The sequence below is a fragment of the Papaver somniferum genome, chromosome 9 (genome assembly GCF_003573695.1).
Source record: "Papaver somniferum cultivar HN1 chromosome 9, ASM357369v1, whole genome shotgun sequence".
NCBI classification, from domain to species: domain Eukaryota; kingdom Viridiplantae; phylum Streptophyta; class Magnoliopsida; order Ranunculales; family Papaveraceae; genus Papaver; species Papaver somniferum.
In genome coordinates, this window is record NC_039366.1 from 56,134,615 (window position 1) to 56,150,617 (window position 16,003).

Below are 16,003 nucleotides of genomic sequence, written 5' to 3' on the forward strand. Positions count from 1 at the left end.
GCATCTACATGCTAACCCACTTTTTGTTCATGGGAAACGCCATAACGGACTCCAATCAGGGTAGTCTAATCATAACACAACTTTTGCTTTAGTGGCATTAGTCGAAACCCTAATTTCTAGTCGTGGCCCAAGTTACGCCACTTTGGCCCCACAACATGCCACGATCCATGTGGGACCCAAAAAACCCTAAAAATGGCTCCATGCTATGACCACCCATGGCTATCCTTGTGCCTGTGGTCGTTCCCACATTATGGCCCCGCCATAATTCCTTTGACCCGCCCATGGCACTATCTGCACAAAGAATGTCACCGTGCCGCGGCCACATCCCACACGCGCTAATTAGGTTTTTGGCATGCCAAATCCTAATTTAGGTAAGGTCGATACGCCAACCATGCCAAATAATGCTACCTATGTCAATAAGTTTGATACGGAAACTAGAGCCAATATTGCCGAGCCATATTTCGATCCAACACCAATATGCCAAGATATAACAACCGCAGCTACGCTAGGCGCTATTCGCGCCACTATACCACTGGCATGTGCCAATCGCGCCACTATGCCATTGGCATGCGCTATTCGCGCCACTATGCCACGGGCATGTGCCAATCGCGCCACTCTTCCATCACCAGGTGCCAACAAGATGTGGCCATAATCAACGGCCACCTTCTCTCATAAACTGCAATCTCGGCGGTCCAACTTTGCCACGGAGTTAACCGGCCTATAATAAGTCTCAGGTGACCAACCAAGACTAACCTAATAGCGTAACACTCCATTTTCCTATGGAAAATCTCACGACTTGACTTGCCACACATGATAATCCGCTACCTAACTGGCGTACGACTGATTAGAATAACTAGGTCTTGCATACAAGACGCACTCAGCGATCTGCTGCACATTTTCCACGAAAATACTCGAGACATCAAACATGTCACACACTGGGGGATGCTCATCAGGGTATTGGTCTGGAGGTTTACAGCGTGCGGCGTGCAACACGCCCATTATAAGAAAGTGTCAGGAAAACAGACAGTTAGTGGCGGCAAGAAGTAGTGGGTGTAAACTAACCCGTTTCCCCCATAGTAGGGACGTGGTTTCTAGAATTTACACATTACCCCACTTCCCCATCACTCAACCACTCCCACTTCCTACGAGATCAGGGTGCGTTCAATTATGACTTGTATAAATAGGTTTTTACCTATTTCTACCAAAAACAAGAATTTTAGTTAACAACAGCACAAGTATCATGAAAAACACCAAAGAACTGATAGCTCACATTCTGCAAGCTAGTTCCATATTCTGATACAAGTCACAAAATAGCCACACCTTCAGAATTAACCATTATTGTCTCAATACCTTATTTGTTTCCCTCCCTAAGACCAACCCTTCTCCTTCATTTTGTGACCAAAGCATGACTGGAACGACCATTTTGCTATGATTGTACAGATTGATCTCTCGAATCTAAAGTACTCCCGTGCAGTGCAATTGTTTAGGGTTTGGATTCGTTTCTCATAAACACACCCAAATTTACCAAAACCAGCAGAAGCAGTTTTTACCCCCAAACACCAGCAATTGATCAAAATTAGGGTTTCGAACGAATGCTATGCAAATTATAATTCCGAGTAAGTTCAAACACTAATAATTTTATGTTGATCCAGGAATCAACATCCAGTTTAATTATATAATATTCGGTTCAGCTACCAATATTTTACTTGGTCATGTTACCAATAATTTATCGAATGAGCAATACTTGCTCAGATGCTCGAATATTGATTCAACTATCAATATTCAGTAATTTATCGAATGAGCAATACTTGCTCAGATGTTCGAATATTGATTCAACTATCAATATTCAGTAATTCATCATACGATCAATATTTGCTCAGAGCAATTACTCAGACTATCAACATCATTCATTTGAGAACTATACGTCCCAGAAGACATGTTCAATTCATGAATCCTAGAGCATTCATCAATCATGCTCGACTGAACAATACTTAGACTCATCGTCTAATCAAGTCAACGACTGACTGACTGATCAAATACACGTCTCTTCTGCAGACTCCATGTTCATGAGACATCAATCACGTCACATGGGGGATATTCATTAGGATTTTGGTCTGGTGGCCTACATCACGTGTGTTCATCCACGATGAGAAATGTGAGTAATTCGCGCAAGCAGTTGAGCGAGTTAGCAAAGTAGTGGGTGGAAAATCAACCAACCCTCTCACCTATGAGGAACTGGTGCAACCACGATTTCCCACTTCCCCACTCTTTCACTCGAACAACCGTCACACTTACTGGAGATCAATGTGTTTACATTCCCACAATATAATTAAGTCTCTGAATCCATGGTTGAACAAAAGAACAGACAAGACAATGTTCGTCAAACAGAAGAATTCTATCGAGCAATCACTCTCAAGAATTCAACCAATCATTCAGAACTTATTCGAACCCAGCAGTTCATTTGCAGAACCTACAACACATTCACAGATCACCATTGATCTCACACACTTCTCAGCTTCCCTCCTACAGATCAACCTTCTTCCCTCTTTGTGACCGAATTGACTTTGGAACGGTGATGAGTGCCAAATATTGCATATTTCTATACCTTTTTTTGGCAATTAACTCATCTTTTGCGCTTTAAAATCATATGTTATCCCAAATTCTATATTTTCTTTGTTTTCAAGAACAAATACTTGTACTAATTAATTTTGTGTTTTTAGGTACTAAATAAAGCTTGGATGAATTGCGAATCCAAAAGAAACAGAGAATGGGTGGCAACGGAAGAGAGACAAAAAAGCTCCCGCTAGAAAGCAGTGAAGAATATTGTTTGCACCTCATCCGCAAGTGAAGAATGTTGCTTTCACGTCTCAAAACTAGAAGTGGGCTTGAGATATTAGCCTTGAAGAAGACTTGAGCCCAGAAGAGAGAAGAACCAAGACCCAAGCCCTATTCTAGTCTGAGACGTCAGATTCGGTTTATCTTTTGAGCATCCAACGGCATATCCACGCGGTACATCAACGTTTGCTACTCCTGCTCAACACCCTATCCTCCTATTTTCTCCCTTAACCGAACAGAAGCCAAATACTCCCTTTGTACGACATTTTCACCTTTTGTAGCCTCTGCAATCCATCACTTCACGTCCCTCCTTCCATCACTTCCATCTCCGACCACCATTGAGCACAACCACTCTATAAGCCACCCTAACCGCTAGCCATCAATCAATCTCCTCTATCTATCTCCATCATAGCTTCTTCTCCACAACAGTAACCTTAGAAGCTAGGGTTGAGAGAGATAAGGCTGGGGTTATCTTCACAGTTGTAGAACATCAAATCAAGGAATTTCAAAGGGGGCTTGTCGGAAAACATACTTTGGGTGAGTGGGTATTCACCAATTACTGAATTTTGGTGTTTGAGAAGAAATTGGTGTATAAATAGACCTAATGTTGTGTAACAAATCATCAAATCTTAGTTGGACCAGCTAGTTATCTTAATACAATTTTGTTTTAGCTATCTTAAGTATGTTCTAATTTCATTCGCTAGGGTTTAGATAAAACCCTTGATTATATGCTAGGATAGTCAATTTCCAGTTATGTTCTTGTTGTGCTTCATTGCTTTATGAAGGATAGTTAGCTAATGGATCAAATTAGCATGTGATTAGTTGTATTGTAAGAAGACATCTAATATTAGGGGTGTTTTAGAGCATTGCTCGGTCGAACTCGCATGCATTGCTATCTCAATCATATTTTTCAATGTTAGTGATCAAAACTATAAGTCTTGATTTCTAGTCTACTATAGCTAAGTCTCGGACTAGGATAGAAAGTGTAGTTGAGCTCAAGAACTCCATGGCGATCATCATACAAGACGAAGAGCTACTCAAGGAACTGGTGGAACTTCATCCACTAAAAGGTATGTGGAGACTTGAACTTATCTATCACTCAAAAGTCTATCTACTCTATCTCCTATCTTGAGACAAAAGTCGTTTTGCTATCACTACACCAAAATAGACATTTTGTTACACAAATAAGTGTGACTTCTTATTTATTGTCACACATACAAGTGTAATAAATATGGTGTTTTTCTTTTGTCACACATTAGTGGTCACAAAAACAATTCGAGATGCCTGCGGTCCCTCACTCAAACAATCACATGAAAGTATCACAAAAACCATTGTATTCATTGAAAGTGTGTACAAGTCAAAAAAGTGTATAAGCTACAAGTATACGAGTTGCTCAAAACCAACGGAAACGAAGATTGCATTTGCACTATAATTTACAATATCGTACCATCACAACGCGGTTTAAACCATCACTCCATGACAATTAACTTAATTACAATTGTCTTAATAGTGAACTGGTCCATCGGTGCATATACCTAACCACACGACTATATCCTTTCCTTGCATTCTTTTACAGCCCAGCAATGCGAATCACTAACGGCTCCATATACTATTTAGGATGTGGTGCAGCAGAGGGGTCTACATCTGCAGATGCTAACGAAGGTCTTCCTGCACAGAGCATACAAAGTAAAAGGACATAAAAAATCTAGACATAGGTAAAGCTCAGAAATTGATCGATACTATAATTCAACATAAAAATAAAAATGGGAATGATAATGGAGACACTGATCCATACGCTGGTTATACGCAGGTCTGCTGGTGATGCATGGTAGTTAGCACCGCTTAACGCTGGTAAAGGGGGATTTTTCATGTCACTGTTTTGAACTTGAGACTCTGAAAATTCAAAGTTCAACCTTAGCATCAATATGTAAACAATCTACTGCATTGATAAATCATTAATATATCTAAGTGGTTAATGCATAAGGTTTTGAACGCAACTATGATATGTAACTAGAAATGCAATATAAACTGCAATCACGTGTTATTATTTTTAGTGTGAGTGTACGGAAACAAAGAGAAGATGTGGATTATGGATGGTGATAGGAAACCAAACCTCTTCCTTTCCTTCTTTTGAAATAGTGAAGGCTTCCAAAAATGCTTTACTACGGAATTCACTGACCAGTTACTCATCCCACCTTTTAACAAGCCTGCAAGAACTCCAGCAACATGTTCTATTACCTGAGACAGCATTTAGAAAGTGATTTAGTTCTAGAAATTGTTCCAAGGGTGGTTTAGTCTGTTTAAATAGTTAGGAACTGCGTTTCTACAATAGCACTTCATTCAAACAAATATTCAGTTCTTAGCTGGATCTTGTTTTTTCATTCCTAATAAAAATTCTAACAACTAGCAGCACCACCAATCAGCACTAACTGCAAGAGGCCTAGGAACTAGATTCTTTTAATATTTTTGCAGTACCATTTAAACATATAGGGATCATTAACATAGTACAAGTACACTGATTATGGGTGAAAAAAGAAAAGACTAGCTGGTGAATGTGTATATACCCATTTTCACAAGAATTTTATCCAGCTTGCCTCAACGAGTGTGTCCTCTTTATGATTTTCATAATGTCCTCAATTAATTTAGTATTAATATAAGACTTGTGTGATCACAGTAAAAGATAAAGCAAAGCAACAACTCAAAACTGCAAATTTGAAAAGAAGGAAAATATAAACGCACAAATGGATTTGTTACAACGAAAAGGCAAACCTTTGCTGCTGCTAACTTGTACAGGTAACTTTTTTATCTGAGGTCTCAAACCAAAGAAGTCCAACACATTCCGCTAGCATACGAATCACAGAAGATGTGTGATAATGTTATCAAGATTTCCTTCCGCTAGATCAACCAATGGCATGACAGCAGCAAAAGCATGGTTAAGAAGGTGTCAGATTTCTGCAGCGCAAAAAATGGATCCCAACGGAAAGACCCTGAAATGTCTTGAATCTGTGAATGTAATGTCATGAATCTGATTTGTAAAGCAGAAACAAACAAGAACAGAAACAAAATTGGTTGTAATCGGAGGGAACCTTTGTAGTCTAATAAAAATTGGAAGAAGTTAAGAGTCTTGAAAAAGCTTCCACCCTTGAAGCAGCAGCTTCAGGGACTGAACAACCATTTTCTACAACACCAATTGCTCCTGCCGTGGGTGTAGATCTTTAGAGCAGTGACTTCAGACTGCAAACAAAATGTAAATTTAGCCCTTCAGTTTTCATCACAAGAAAATAGTTAGTAAACTACAAGGCCAATGAATCGCCCATCGACAATTGAAAACAACAAAAGTTACTTCCAGATTGGGTAACTAAAACGAAGTTTAATATGATGCATAGTTTAGTAGTACGTAACAGAAAATACCACTTTTTTATTCAACTGTATCAACTGTAAAGTCAGAATACATTACCTGATGCAAAAAACATATGATGGTTCCTTGTAACTCTACAAATGAAATAACAAATTTAAAGATTAATACGAATACCAGAAGTTGTTTAGCAGTAGTAGAGTCGTGAACTAAAACATCAACTCCATTCCCAGCAAATTGAGGTTCTTCAGATTAACTTCACAATCGGCCAATAATGTATCTTCACCATTCCCAGCAAGCATCAGCATCAATGCAATAGGTATAAGAATTGTAATAATCTCCTTAAAAGTGTCTGATCCATAGCAGTGAATCAGTGAGCATGAAAAAAATGACTCGAGGAGATTTATCAACCTTAAATAAACGTAACTAATTGATCAAAACCTCTTTAAAACGCAAACCGAAAATCAAAACAATTAGTTCATTGAGACATTTTATCGAACAGCAATAGAGCAATACTGTTTACTTATCCTTTGGCAGTGACGATCGAAGTAATAATGGAGAAAATCTGAAAAATGATAATTCTGATATCACGGAGAATGAGTAGAGGGAGATCTGTAAGAACACAGTATTTGGTGAATTCTCAATCGATGAGATTCACATTGAAGTGTTTGTTTGTATTTATATATCACAGAGGTGTTTACAAATGGAAACAAAGATATCTTGCAGATATTGTACAGCAAGAGTGTGATGACATATTACGACAGAGTATATATGCAGATATTCACCAACTAGGAAAGTTGTAGCTGACATGAGTTTGGTACTGCGCCAATACTCCCCCTCGATCGAAGCGGGTGGTCAATGACAGTGAGCTTTGATCGTAGAGAACAGAAATGATCCTTAGGCGTCGACTTGGTAAAGATATCAGCAATCTGATCTTTGGAAGAAACAAATCGAACAACAAGCTTACCTGACTGAACTTTCTCACGCACAAAGTGATAGTCAATTTCAATGTGTTTTGTGCGACCGTGAAAAATAGGGTTCATTGTAAGATAAGTAGCTCCTAGATTATCGCACCACAGGGTAGGTGGAAACTGAACAGGAGCTTGAAGTTCTCGAAGTAGAGACTCTACCCATACTAATTCAGATGATGCAATTGCCAGACCACGATATTCCGCCTCTGTACTCGACTTGGAGACAGTCTTCTGCTTCCGGGAACTCCAAGAGATGATGTTGGGACCAAGGAAGACGCAATATCCACTTGTAGAGCGTCTATCAAGGGGATCACCAGCCCAATCAGCGTCTGTATATGCAGTAAAGTTAATGCGCAAGGAAGAGGCAGGCTGGAGAAGTATCCCATATGTAGATGTGTTGTGAAGATAACGAAGGATACGTTTGACAAGAATTAAGTGAGCTTCAGTCGGTCGATGCATAAACTGACAGACCTTGTTAACTGCAAAGGCAATATCAGGACGTGTCATGGATAAGTACTGGAGACCACCAACAAGGCTACGGTACATGGTAATATCTGACAATGCTGGACTGCCAACAGGATGTATATTAGTAGATGTGCTAAAAGGAGTGGTAACTGGCTTAGCACCTTGCATCTTTGCACGCACAAGGAGATCTTCAATATACCGTCGTTGAGAAAGAAATAAGCCATTAGAAACTTGCGTCACTTCAATGCCAAGGAAGAAGGATAGAGAGCCTAGATCTTTAAGGGCAAACTCACGGTGAAGAATAGCAAGCAGAGATTGTATGCAGTGTGGAGAAGAGCCTGTTAAAATAATATCATCCACGTACACAAGAAGAAAAACTACACCTTCAGTAGAACGTTGTATAAATAGTGAAGAATCACACTTTGAGATGACAAAGCCAAGCTTCTGTAAAAAGACACTCAGTCGATTATACCAGACTCGTGGCGCCTGTTTGAGACCGTAGATGGAACGATGTAACCTGCATACATGGTCTGGAAATGCAGGGTTGACGTAGCCAGGGGGCTGCTTCATGTAGACTTCCTCCGTCAATATCCCATTAAGAAATGCATTCTGAATATCCAGTTGTCGAATTGACCAACAATGTGTTAAAGCAAGAGTTAAGATAATTCTAATGGTACAAGGTTTGATTATCGGGCTGAATGTCTCATTGTAATCAATACCCTCTTGTTGGTTGAATCCTTTTGCGACAAGTCGAGCTTTATAGCGTTCGATACTACCATCAGGATGACGCTTGATGCGGAAGACCCATTTACAACCGACGATATTCTGACCGGGAACAGCTGGAACATAAGACCATGTACCATTCTTAATGTGAGCATTGTACTCATCATCTGAAGCACGACACCAATTAGGGTCCTTTTTAGCCTGCGAAATACAAGTGGGCTCAAACAAGTCATCAGTAACTTTAGCATGTTTAGAAGCCAGCAGACCTTTTTCTGAAAAATACCATCCTTCCCTCTAGTAGTCATCTCATGCTCGTTAACAACAGGTGGTGCGGGAAAAGGAACTGATAGAGGATTTGGATTTGGAGCCGTAGGCAGAGAGGAACGTTTTCTTGTAGGTATAGCTGGTGGTAATATATCATTTCTGGAAGACTGATGTGGTGAGTTTGGAGTGGATAGGTGAATAGTCTCCAATTGATTCTGAGAAGTGTCAGAGATAGTGTTATGATGACTGTCATATGATTCTAAAGAGGGAGACAAAGGTTCTGCAGGCTGTAAGGAGGTGGAGGGTTGAGAATTAAGGTGGGATAGTATAGTGGGGAAAATAGAGGATGAGGAGGGGGGGAGAAAATACTTGTGAGGACCTCGTGGAGTCTGGTAGTACGGGGCAGGAAGCTGCAAACGGGAATTTTTGTTCAACAAAAACAACATCGCGTGACCAATATATACGGCCAGTGGGCAAATGAAGGCATTTGTATCCTTTGTGATGAGCACTGTAACCTAAGAAAACAAGGAGATGATCTTGGCTCTAATTTTGTATTTCTATAAGGCCGTAAATGTGGATAACATAAGCATCCAAAGGTGCGCAAGGATAAATAATCAGGCACTCGATTGAATAGAAGCTCATAAGGAGATTTTGAGCCAGTGGGAGTTGAAGGTACTCTATTCATGAGAAAGGTGGCGGTAAAGAAAGCATCATACCAATAGGATGTTGGGACAGAAGCCATGGACATAAGTGTTAGTCCAGTTTCAACAATATGACGATGACGCCGCTCAACTAGACCATTTTGAGCTGACGTATGAGGACAAGAAAAACGATGATGTGTGCCTTTGGTCACGAGAATTTTGGTAAATTTTCGGTATTCCCCTCCATTGTCAGATTGAAAAATCTTAATTTTCGTGTCGAAAATGTTTTCAACATGCTTAGAAAAGTTGAGAAATATAGGAAGAGCATCAGATTTGGCATGCATAGGGTAAATCCAAGTGAAGCGGCTAAATGCATCAACAAAGATAATATAATAGCGATAGCCTTCATTAGATAAGATGGGAGAAGTACCCCAAACATCTGACACAACTAAATCTAGAGGTTTCTCATAGACCATAGTACTATTCAGAAATGGTAGTTTGTGACTTTTATTTTCTAAGCAAGAGGAACAAAAAGAGAACTTGGAATCTGAAATAGGTAGTTTGTGATGATTGACTACAGCTTTCACGGTACGAAGCATAGGGTGTCCTAACCGAGAATGCCAGTTTTGAAGAGAAGTGCGTTCACCAACAAAAGCAGCAGGAGAGGGCACTGACTGGAGAGTATATAGACCATTTCTAAGTTGTCCCCGAAGTACTTCCATCCCCGTTGTTCGCTCCTTTACAAGACAAGAGTTTTCAGAGAAGATAAAGATCACATCATTATCTTGGCAGAATTGAGAAATAGATAAAAGATTGTGAGATAGGTGCGGAACATGGAGGACATTAGACATAGTGAACTTACGGGTTGGAGTTTGTAAAATAGCATTACCAGTATTTGAGATGGAGAGGTTAGCACCACCTGCAGTGCGAACTTGATCTGGACCACTGTACTCATAGTGAGTTTGAAGATTGTTCAAGTTGTTGGTCATATGATTCGTAGCGCCAGAATCTGGGAGCCAGTCATATGTATAGACTTGGTTCTGGACAGCATGTGGAGAAGCAGTATAGGCAGCAGGAGCTGGAGGGAAGGTTCTTGCGTTCTTTTTGGGGAGATTTCTCGCTGGTGGACGACGAGGCGGGAAAAATTCCTTGTCAAAGCGCTTCCAGCAGTCACGAGCACCATGATAAGGCTTCTCACAGATTTGGCAAATAGTGACTGGGTTCCCATTAGCAGTTGTAACAGTGATAGGAAGTTCACGTGTACGATTGTTCCTGGCAATGTTGGCTTGAGGTAGAGAGAAAAGTAGCTTGTTTTGTGCTTCGAGACGAAGATCATAAGATAGTAAAATAGATTCAAACTGGTCAGTATTAATCATACTCATAGTGGTGATCAGTGAGCTAACTATCGACTCATAAGTTGAGTCAAGACCCTTAAGAACATAGTGACGAAACTCTGTGTCAGAGATCTCATGACCGCTGGCAGCAAGAGAGTCCACAGTGTTACGAATTGATTGAATATAATCAGACATGGGTAAACTTCCCTTGGTGGCAGTTTGTAGAGAAGACTTGAGATGAATAAGAGTTGCATCCGTCTTTGATGCAAAGCATTCTTCAAGCTTCTTCCAGATGTCCCTAGAGGTGGCACAAGTCTTTACCTTTGTCAGAATCGATGATGAGAGAGATGACATGATCCATCCCAGCAATAGTTTGTCCGTGCGACGCCAAGATAGAAAAAACGGATTAACAGATCCGTCTGTATTAGTAGATGATGGACATTTGTTAGAGCCATCAACAAAACCTTCAAGATCATAACCCTGTAAATATGGGAGAAATTGAGCTTTCCAAAGAAGATAATTGTGTCCAGTGAGCTTCTCAGTTATAGCACCATGGAGCCTAGCAAAAGGAGCCTCTGTCCAAACTGGAGAGAGATCTGTTGACATTGAAAGATTGGGAAAAAAAAAATAATTGAGAGATAAGATTAGGTCCTAAGATCGACTAGGGTGATACCATGTAAGAACACAGTATTTGGTGAATTCTCAATCGATGAGATTCACATTGAAGTGTTTGTTTGTATTTATATATCACAGAGGTGTTTACAAATGGAAACAAAGATATCTTGCAGATATTGTACAGCAAGAGTGTGATGACATATTACGACAGAGTATATATGCAGATATTCACCAACTAGGAAAGTTGTAGCTGACATGAGTTTGGTACTGCGCCAATAAGATCAAAGCAAGAGCTGTGCTTTTTGGGTTAGCCTGATATTCGAAATTTGATATAAGTGGAGAAAGATGGAAGTATAGAGATGTGAAGAATATTACCTTATGAAATTTCTCTGCTTTTTTCTATAGATATGATGAAGAAATCAATGGATTCTGATCGATGTAATAGAAATTTTGAAGAACTCTGAACTACCAATTTATTCGTTTGAGTGTATTCAATCGAAATTGGTGAACAGTTTGTTTGATTATCTCAAAATTATTCTTAATTTTGTGAAATTGAGAATTCAGAAAAATTTCCTGGGACAAACTTTGTGACGGACAAATTACCTTCAAGCTCAATAGAATAGACCTGCTGTGTTTCATCAAATAATAGAAGAAACCAACGATAGAAAAAATAGAACCTTAAATATATAATACTCAAAAGCACTTATGCAAAGATTCACAAGAAGAAAAGAACTTCACCAAAAAGACAAACTTTTTGTTTATACTTCCAAATAATTGATGTTGATTATGTCAACAGTATTCCCTTCTTCCATACTTGTGTTTTATACTTCGGATTATGATTAATAAGGAAAAGATTCAGGATCTTCGAAAAGGAAAACCCTAATACCAAATCAAATCTCGAAATCAAACAAAAACAAACCTTAATGCGAAATCAGATACCGAAATCAAACAAGAAAGAACCATCAACTACTTCAACAGAACCAGGAAAGATAAAAAAAGAAAAATAACCTATTAAAACGATTAAACGAAAGAGATTTGGTTTCCGTCGTTAAGATAGAGAGACCTGGAAAGAAAAATCGATTTCTTCGAGAATATAGATCGAGTAGATTTAGGGGGATAAAGAGATTTGGTTTCAATTCATTCTGAATTTTGGTAAGATATTAGAGGGAATTGAAAAAAAATTTAGGCAGAGGAGCGGGAACTGAAAATTTTGGGGGCAAGTAGAGGCGGAAATGAAAGCTGATTTCAAATGTTAAAAAGGAGAATCGAAGATATAATGTTTCGTAAATTTTATTTACTTTATAATTTTAATATCACTAATCTATAGCAGAGTGGTCTTTTTGGCCATCCAACGTCAATTGTCCTCGACACAGATCTGGCCGTCCAATTTTTAAACTAGGAAGTTCAAAATACGGAAACATTGGAATTTTTACTTTTTAACTGATTTTCTTAAACGTGTCTAATCCTGAATAAAACCTGTGTACGTGTCTTACTAATATGTCTTACTAATCCCCCATGTTGTATTTTTAACTTCCTTAAAATTTGGAAATTGTTTTCCTTCACAACAAATTTCATTTCTTCATTAGGTTTTCACCCTCTTTTTCATCCCTGTTTCTGGAACATCACTTTCTTTTGTTTTCATCAGTAAGTAGTTTTACTTATGTTTGAAGTTTGTTTAATTTTTCTTCAAACTTTGGTTCTTCTTCTCTTTGTGAACAATAATTAACTTTCAATTGACAAACTGTACTGTAGATTCGGCAGTGATTTATACCGCCAGTGTTCCGAGAGAAATCAGAGACCTGTGAAGAACAAGGTTTGATTAGTTACCCTTTTAGTATCTTGCTCTCACGTCGTTGTTGATCTGATCTTATATTTTTTAACAATTGTTGTTGATTCGATGGTTTTTCGTATATTTGAACTTCTATATTTTTAGGTTTTACTGTGTGTAACAAAACTATCATTTGTTGTTGCTTGAACTTGAATTTAGATTTTGATTAACCATTTTTAATTTTTTTTTGGTGTTTGCAGACGAGAATATGGATTTAGGTGCTGTAAAATATGTTCATAACTACATCTACCAAAGACGGCAACGAACACAGATGGTGTTAAAGAATGTGTCTGCCAGCCAGCGCAAAGAATGTACGGCAGTCAAGTATATACATAGTTACATCTACAAATGCCATGACACAAAGTAGACTACAGTGGAAATAACGTGATTTACATGGAAGCCTCAGTTGCTCTATGGTTTTCTGTTCCTAATGGAAATGATTATCTTTTTTTTTTAATCTATTTCCGGTGTCAAATTTGTTATCTATTTCTTTTTATATTAGTTACGGTGTCTAATCTGTTGAAACCATTGACTGTCAAATTTGTTATCTGTTTTTTCTTATATCAGTTCGGTGTCTAACTTGTTGAAACCACTTACTGTCATTTTCTAATGTTCGTCATATAATGCTACCAAAAATGGAAAATTAATTTGCTTAAAAACTTCGACTTTAAGTTTCGTTAACAACATTTATGTTTATTGCCCATACACCCGTGAATTTGGACCATTTCCATTGCAGAGGTTCGACTTTAAGTTTGGTTTATTCTTCTGCAACATCCTCATTAATCTTTTTGATTTTTTTCCATTGACCAGAAATCAATTAACTATGACACAGTTGCCTTTTTGGTATGGACAAAGAGTGGCCGGGATGGAGTCCTTGAAATACAATGAGTGGTCGTGATTTTGTAGTTCAACCAGGAGAGCGTATCCTCCGTCAGTTTCAGTAGGTGTACAATGATCCACCGTTTTTTGTGTTCTAAAACACAGATGCCAAAATGGCTACAATCCAGATTGACAGGAACGTGTCACAACCTCCTTTTGTTTCTATCTATTTTGCCCAGGTGTCTTCTATACAAGTTGTTCATATAACTTCCCAAACGAGAACAAAACTGCATATCAGTTCCAACAATTAGTTTCCCTCTGATTAGTCTTTCTCTTCCGGTCGTGAAGAAGACACATGTATGTTTCATATCTAACTAATTCATCTCCATCTCTGTGTTTTGAGGGTTCAATGGATTTTGTTTTAATCTTATGGTCGATCTCATTAAGTCTAATTGTTTCCTTTTTACAGAAAAAATTGTGAGAAACAATGTTTTTACAAGGGATCCCTTTTTGCAATGAATCAAATTTGTCCAGGGAGGTACTATAACAAATTCTTTTTTTTTTCTTTTTTGTTTACATGTTTTATTTTGGGAGTTAATTGTTTGAAGAGTTCATGCAAATATATGAGAGGAACAACCAACCAATAGGCGCGGGTGCTGGTAGTGGTAGGTGGGCGGTAGAAGTCGAAGCTTTGCACTGGGACGAATTTATGAGAATGGATGCTTCCTCTTCCCTTAAAGCTTGAGACGATGCACCTCCCTTTGTAATGATCTATACTCTTTTGAGAGATCAGTGATTGGTATGATCCTTACTGTAATCATAAACACTATTTTATTGGTGTCCACTCTTAATTTTTGTGTTGGCAGGAATTATTTTCTTCTATTGTTAATTAATCTTATGGAGTTTCGTTTTCGTGTTTCAGTTGTTTTATGTTAACTATACTCATAATAATTTCTCATGCTTGCTGGTCATGTTACTGACCATTTCAATATCCTTCATGCCTGTCACTTGCTCGAGAAAGTCACCCCCTCTGGGAAGACTTTTCATCGGGTGCAGAAGGTAATGTTGAAGAGTATGTAGATAGTCCGTCGGCAGTGTAGTTGCGCTTCACTTGACCATTTTTGAAGAAATAATAAGAGGTTGGTTAAGATGGCAATTGTAATTTTATTCGTACTTTCTTTTTGAGTTTATTTTCAGTTCACTGTGTTAATACTAGAAAGGAATATCACATCATTGTGTTCAACTGTGTTTAGTTTTTAGTTCAACTGTATTTAATTTTGAATTCGTCATTGTGTTTTATAGTAATACAGCAATCCTTACTTTTCTACATTCTCCTCTAAATCATTTTCCGTATACTTTCCTTATATACTTCTTACCTTCATGGCTTAATTTTGGGTTACTTTAATCTTTCATTTTTAATCTCTGACTCTAGGTTTCCCTATTGCAGGTTCCACTGTAAAATCAATTATATCAACTCTTTAATCAATTCTATTAAACACAAATGCATTTAATTTTTGGAATGTGAAACTTTTGCAACAAACAAAAAGCGTGCTAATGGAAGGGTCCGGTCAACAAAGATAAGCCTATATCCGTTTCGGTGTGGAGTATACTGTTATTCCCAATTTGAAATCTTAATTATTATTATTTTATTTTATTTTTGTCTTTGTATTTTATAATTCATAATTTTGTTAAATGTTTTAACCATAGAGTTTGCAAGGCATAGAGTATGTTAGCGGTGCATATGTGAATAAGTAGTTGGTTTAAGGCCATCTTCAAGTAATCATTTTTGTGCATGTAGATTGTAGACAACAATGAAGGAAGTGACAAAGATCGCAAAATCCGTGGTTTTATGGATAGTTATGAAAGTGAAAAGCAAAGAAGATAGCGTCGATTTACTCTAAATTTTGTTTTTTTGGTGTTTTATCAAAGATTCAAAATGAAGGAACTAATTCATAGTTTTGGTTGTTGCAAAAAATTTATTTGGAGCCTTAGATAGCTTCCATGAATGACAGATTCACTTCAATCTTCTTTTCTGCGTGCGTGTGTATAGATTATTTTCCCGTTCTTCTTTCACATTATTTTAATTGTTGATAGTATTGCACTTGGTAATCGCGATATAAGCTATGTGGGAGGGATGAAACACTTGGAAATGT

General features: G+C 38.1%; 1 long non-coding RNA gene across 7 annotated transcripts; it reads right to left on the reverse strand.

Moving 5' to 3' along the window:
• Positions 1-4,240: 4,240 nt before the first annotated feature.
• On the reverse strand, positions 4,241-6,925 carry LOC113309139. 7 transcript variants are annotated; one of them, XR_003340357.1, is made up of 5 exons: positions 6,293-6,925; positions 5,605-6,069; positions 4,949-5,073; positions 4,631-4,728; positions 4,241-4,503 (listed from the first exon to the last, which is right to left on the reverse strand). It is a non-coding gene; the product is annotated as an uncharacterized LOC113309139 (long non-coding RNA). The 7 variants fall into 7 exon arrangements; XR_003340358.1 differs by having other exon boundaries at positions 6,368-6,924; XR_003340360.1 differs by having other exon boundaries at positions 5,605-5,822; positions 5,922-6,921.
• Between the last annotated feature and the right edge of the window lie 9,078 nt (positions 6,926-16,003).